Below are 7,094 nucleotides of genomic sequence, written 5' to 3'. Positions count from 1 at the left end.
ATTACCAATGATATATACATCAATTATGGTTCATATTTGCCATTTACCCCCATGAGATCACATTTATGATCATTTTCGTTTTTTGTGAGAAAACAAGAAAATTCAATTATAAAAAAGGTAAAAAACATAAAAAATAGAAACAACATTTTTGATCATTATTGGTGCTTATTTCTGAGAACTTAATCAGAACAGGTGAAAGTGCTTGGAATGTAACAACTTTGTGTGGGAGTGGCAGGTGCAGAAAGACAACATAGTTTCATAGCACCTACAATTAAATACACTTGGGTCCAGTAGAGTTGAACACCTCATATGTAATAGTTATGTGTAGGAGGGGTGTACCGTGTGCAGTGATTGAAAATAAGTTATTTTTTATGTTCTTCACAGAAAATGAGCCAAGGCCAATGAGTTTGAGTTAGAAGAAACAATAAATGGAATAATTTTTCTTTTAGCAAACATTGAAAACGGGTCCCACAGACCCGAACACCACACAAGGGTTAAAACCCTTGTGTTGACTTTGGGTCAAATTGACCCGTTTTCAATTTTTGTTTTATATCATAACATATGGGACGTAGAAATAAGCGCTGAAAATGTGTAGAAGAAAAATTTTACAATTTAAAACGGTGGAAAAAGCAAAAACAAACTGTGAAAAAAAGGCGTCAAAAACATTTTTTTCAAGGTCGACGGGAAGACAACACAAGGGTTAAGTGAAATGTGGTTAAAATGTGTAGTATGTAAGAGAAACCCAAGTTAACTGTTACTATGGACAGCTGAGTTATTATTCTGTACGTTTTGTGCAGGCTGTTTTTTTTTTTTGAGACTCTACTAGAGACAGAACTGTGCTGCTTAAGTCACCGTCGTCATACTGCCTCCTGGGCTTCATCTTCATCATCTTCTTACCACTCACTGGGTCTTCGCCATCATCATCTCCACTACTCACAGGATTTTCCCGTCATCTAATCCATTCTGGGAGGAGCCATGATGGCCAGTTTTATCTGCTAAGGATGGTGGTAGGAACTTGAGTGCACACAAACTAATGAAACAGGGTTGAACAATCAAAGACTGATTTACTATTCCCCTGGTTATCTCTACGAAAACCTGTTTCATTCTGAGATCTCAGTTTTTGGTTAATTTGGTTTTATATATTTTTTATTTTCTTTGTCAGGTTTTTGATATTTAAGTTGTGGTTCGAGTACATTGGGTTTGAACCTAATTGGCCTATCTTAATTTGATTACCATACTGAATCATTTAGTTTACAATGCTAGACTTCTGGTGAAAAGATTATTTTGCATAATCTCAAATTGAAAGTAGTACTGGTCGTGGGTGCAATTTGGCTCATGCCCAAGGTACGAGTTAAATGATTTCTTTAGTACTTTACTTTCTGCGTAGTGCTGTAAATTAAACATACATATGCAAGGTTGTTGTTCTAACTGAGAGGAAAGACACGTATACACTACAGTTAAACGCAAAGTTACTCGGTTGTTGGTGCGAGTTAAAAAAAAAACTCAGTCAGTCAGAGTCACTATCTTCTTACGTTTGTAACTTGAATCTTTTATCGTATTGTCTTGCTCTTCTTAAATACATAGTTGTTTAAATAAAGTAGTGCTGGTTGTTTTGCCCAGTTTCAAAGTACAAAGTACACCAGCCGCCACTGCTATTGGTCAGGGTGTAGGTTAAAAACGGACTGGGTAGTGACAAGGCCCTATGTAGAGCCAGTGTTTGGTTTGTCTGTTCTGGGCTACAGTAGAAACATGGCTGTGCAACATGAGGGGCGGCCATGAATAAAGTTTGCTTGCTTACTAAAATATCTAAAAAAAGTACTCATGTATCAATACTGCCAAATCACTACATGATGGAAAATATGTTTTACAGCTACATTTAACCAAAAGTTCCACATGCCTGTGAGACCACACAGTTCGGCCAAAAAAAAAAAAAAATAGTGTAGTTTATGAGGATTCCATGATTTCGAATTTTCCTTCTAGTTTTGAATGTGGTGTCCATAAAGAATCATCTTTGTAAAAATTAGGAAAAATAATAAACCGATATTTTGAAGAAATTTTAAGAGCGCTACCCCGCCAAAACCAAACTTGACCTTAAGTACGAGATTCTTTTAATTTATTTATTTTACTTGTAACTATGTGCTTTTATTTTTTTTTAAGGAAATCGTTTTAGTTCCCTCTTTTATGTTATTATGTGAACTTGACAGCTGCTTAGGGGAAGAGGCCCAACAACGTCAGAATAGACCACACCTTCGTTTCACCAAGCCAATCCTAATCGTGGCTATTTAGTTCAACACTGTTCCCTCTCAAATAAAGTCAGACACATAATTATTTGACGAAATATTCCCTTCCACTAAGAGCACATTTTTGAGGCTCTCCATAATCACTGCAAATACTGTCACCGTTAGTTTAAAAAAACAAAGTTATTTGGGTACCAGTCAGTATATAGCAAATATATAAAAAAGTGATAATTTGTAGTAACATTTTATTGTCTGAGAGTTCTAATGTTCATGTGTTTACCTCCTCATGCGTTTTCCCATGCACCAGTGACTTTATTATTTTATCTAGTATTAACGCAGGGGTTATTCACCAGAGCATGTTTGGCTTTACAGCGGTCTGGACCGGTGTAAAGCGGTGCTCACGGAGCAGCGCTGTGAAAGTCTGACCTCTGCTTTCTTCTGAGCTCCTAGCAAAGAGTCCAGAGAGGAAATTGCTTACAATTCTGCAGCCAGGGCAGCAAACAAAGCATACTATTACTTCAAGAGGGATTGTACAATGGCAAATTATTCAATTAACACTGTTGCGAAATCAGGGATGCTAAATCCAGCTAAACTTAGATTCTCCCTTGCCTCGTAAATAATATCAAGGAAATGGCAGAAATACATAATGCTTGATTATTTCTTTTGCATTCTTTTGATCTTAAGATTTGTTTTAAAAGGGCTTTGGAGTTATAAAGCTACTGTGTTTTGCAGAAAACTCATACTTCTTTTCCAGAAATGCTGGTGGTTGTTCGCCAAATGAGGTTCACCAACTGGAGACCATCACCATACTGCATAAATGGGGATGTGGAACAAATGTGGATTATGGAACAAATGTATACAGATAACTGCAAGCAGGGCTTTGTTTTCAATTATTCAATACACCATTTAGAATATAAAATAATGTTAATCATAATTTCCAGAGCCCAAGTTGGCATCTCTGATCTATCTGAACATGAAGATATGTTTACAATTATACAAAAAACAGAAAATTTGCAAATCCTTCAAATTGTTAAGCTTAAACCAGAAATGTATATTTTTGTATAAGGTATTTTTGCTTGAAAATAACTCCTTGCAAACAGAAATATTTTTTTTATTTTTATTTTTTCAAAAAAACATTATGCATCCTTGAAGTCTAACAAATGTTTTGGAAACATTTTTCAAATAGAGCAAAGCAGATTTAATCAATTAAATAGTGCTTTTATTTCCATCCATATTGGCTTGCTAACAGTCTTCTTCTTCCCTGCCTTTGTTCATGCATTGCTACGTTTGTCAAAACTAACGGCAACAACAAAAGCAATATGGGACTACTCCTTTTTTTAAACCAGATGAACATTCCCCTGAGATTCGTACTGTGTTTTTATGTCACTGTCTAGATGTGCACCTGAAAACCAAACCAATCGCATGCACTTCTGATTTCACATAATGTACTTTCAAAGACAAGCACATTACATCGACTTCACTCTCCACCCCACAAAGACAAACACTTTATGTCGCAGTACAAAATGCACCATTGCACTTCTACATCATCAGTTCCAGGTATGAATGTGGAACTGTGTGAATGTGACAGGTCGTCGTTGCAAATGAGAAGTTGTTCTCAATTGACTTACCTGGATAAATAAAGGTTAAATAAAATAAAATAAAAAATGTCAGTTTGGTTTCTGCTAAATGCAGCTCTCCCATCGTCTAGGTACCGGGGCCGTGCAAGCTGTGATGCCACGGTTACGTGCATCTCTAGGTTCACCAGTGCTACGGATCAGATGCAATATCCTTAGAGGAAAGAAATCAAAAAAAGCAAGAATGCTTTGTTGCAATTAGAGTAATATAGAACATAATGCACCATTTATAAGCTCTAGTACCTGGAACTACTTTCTCCAGATTCAACTCCCCCTCTACACCTGCTCTCTCCCAGGAGGCAGCATGACTGTGTGTGTGTGTGTGTGTGTGTGTGTGTGTGTGTGTGTGTGTGTGTGTGTGTGTGTGTGTGTGTGTGTGTCCAACAGAACATATTCACCCTTGCAATTTTCTCTGAAGAAATAATTAAAAGTTCTTCCCAGTCATGAACCTACGCCACACCTGGCGAGATAATCATTCAGCAGAAATTACGATGCGCTCATTTCTCACCTCTTAAAATCCACTTTTGGTGATTACATTTTGTGGCCGTCTTCAGAAGCTCATTTGAGATTACCAGGTAATGGACTACAGTCTTTCCATTCTGGCCAAACCTACGAGTGCACCGTAGGTTGCAAGGTGCAAATTGAGCCAGGAGATGTGCCTGTGGCTTCTCCCTGAAGGAGCAATTTGCCTCTAAAATTGGCCTTCTAACCCTCAGGTGTCATGATGGCATATAACGAATGAACATTACTGAAATTTGGATCCAGTCCCTTTATCAATCTCGCCACTTCACTGCTGCGGCACAAAGATACCTGTCAGCAGAAATGATTGATGAAATCATTTTTGTACCCAAGGTGTATTATTACTACTCAGATCCTCCTTGACAATCTTTTACCCCCAATGATGGCACAGATATATATATATATATACACACATACATACATACATACATACATACATACATACATACATACATACATACATACATACATACATACATACATACATACATACATACAACTTGCCGTTTAGTTTCATTTTCAAATGCGACAAACTCCGGTATTGTTTAATTAACCACCACCCCAACCTGCCTCCTTCCACGGAAATTGGCGCTCCTATACTTCATCACCTTACCTAAGAGAGCGCCGCCACTATGACAGTAAATATGAGTCGTAATTGCTGCTTGAACAAACAACTTATTTGGGTGTTTTTTGGGGGAGGACATTATCAAAAGTAAACGCAGAAAGTAGCTCCATGGAACGGCCATTATAGGTAACTTTAGCTAGTACCTTCTGATGGGGAATATTGATGTGAAATTGCATGATAGCAGTAACTACATAATAGACACAGTTTTGATGTGCATTGCAATAGATGATGGTGGGAGGACTAAGCGATTTTGGTGCGGAAACAGCTGGCACAGAGAAAGGAGAAGTCCTCTGTGCCCAGGGAGAGATGGATCCATCAGTAAGAGGAACACAGAAGGTTATGCCCCCCTTCAAAACTCATAACCCCAAAGAGCTGCCCTCCATTTCACTGCTGGCTACATTTGCTTGTGACGAAGATGTTAGATAAACAGCATAGCTTATATAGGACAGTAAAATCCCAGGACTGACCCACTATTACACATCCTAAATGTAAGTGCCAATCTCTTATTTGGCCCTAACAGCATCCTGCAAACAAACAATCTGTCAATAAGTTCATAAACAAACACGTCAATCCCTGATTTAGAAACGTCAAGCATCAAAACAAGGACTCAAAAACTGCCTGACCTCCAGGCAGGAAGGGTCTGGCCAGAGTTCAGAGGTTCATGCTGACCTCTGAAGGCATGGGACATGGCAGGCATCACATGATGTCAGCTTTATAGAAGTGAGAGTGGGAAGTGGTTGCTCTTATTGTGGCAACCTGGCACATGAGGTGACACGGAGGGCACTGCTTTGCAATTTGGGTAGCCGGTTTCACATGCTGACCCATAGAGCTGGGCAATATATCGATATGATATCGAGACTAGATATCGTCTTAGATTTGTGATATCGTAATATGGCATAAGTGTTGTTTTTTCCTGGTTTTAAAGGCTGCGTTACAGTAAAGTGATGTCATATTCTGAACTTACCAGACTATTCTAGCTGTTCTATTATTTGCCTTTACCCATTTAGTCATTATATCCACATTAATGATGATTATTTATCAAAAATCTCATTGTGTAAATATTTTGTGAAAGCACCAATAGTCAACGCTACAATATTGTTGCGGTATTGATAGACATATTTGGTCAAAAATATCGTGATATTTGATTTTCTCCAGATCGCCCAGCCCTACTGACCCAGTGTGGGAAAGTGTTTACTTCTTGTAATTTAATCGTTGCAGGGATGAGCCAGGGGCAACATTTATTCAGCTGGTTCTGGTAGACTGGTGGTTTTAGATACAGGGATGTTGTGTGGGCAGAAGATTATAAATGCTTATAGTTAATCACACCTTCATCTCTGTCATGACCTTAATTTAACCAGAAAACACTAGTTCCACTGTGACCGAAATTCTTGAAACCCTCTACCTAAACTAAGCCCTAATTTCCACGGCTGCGGAACGGCGGCGGAGTCATTAGGTTTCCATTAAAGTCAACGTGTGTATTTCCACTGGCTGCATAACGGCTGCGTTCCCACTGCGTCCCAGCTCCGGCGGTCCGCAGCCCTCCGGAGCAGATACACAGAGCTTCTATTTTTGCCGGACGCCGGAGAGCTCCGCAGAGATTCAGCACATGGCAGATAGTGCGGGACAGGAAGTCGAGCACAGAAGCAAAATAAAACATCCGGTTAATTTTCAAAATAAAATACACCGTGCTCACGGCGGATCATATTTCCCTGCACTACACCTTGAAAATGCAGCACAGAGTTGTTTCCCCTCTACTCCTCTGAATGGAAACTAACTGGTGTTGGTTTTGTGGTTCTATTCTACGTGAATTCGCGAGAACTTGTGGATCCTTGTGACTACAGCTGTCAGTCATGGCCGCAGCTGTGCCGCAACAAATCCGGACCTGGTGGGTATTGACGGACGGCGGGACACAGAGCCGGCACGCAGCGGAGCCGTTCTGCATCCAGTGGAAATCCAGAGTAAGAGTTATAGAATCATATCTACCCTAGCTCAGTATCTGTTCCAGAGTTTCTGGCTTAAATGACCTTTTTGGGCAGGTTTTATCTTCCTCTCTGACTGTTTCGGTGTCCAGACTAAAGG

This window comes from Perca fluviatilis, chromosome 18 (genome assembly GCF_010015445.1).
Source record: "Perca fluviatilis chromosome 18, GENO_Pfluv_1.0, whole genome shotgun sequence".
NCBI classification, from domain to species: Eukaryota; Metazoa; Chordata; class Actinopteri; order Perciformes; family Percidae; genus Perca; species Perca fluviatilis.
Note: the sequence above shows the minus strand (reverse complement) of the source record.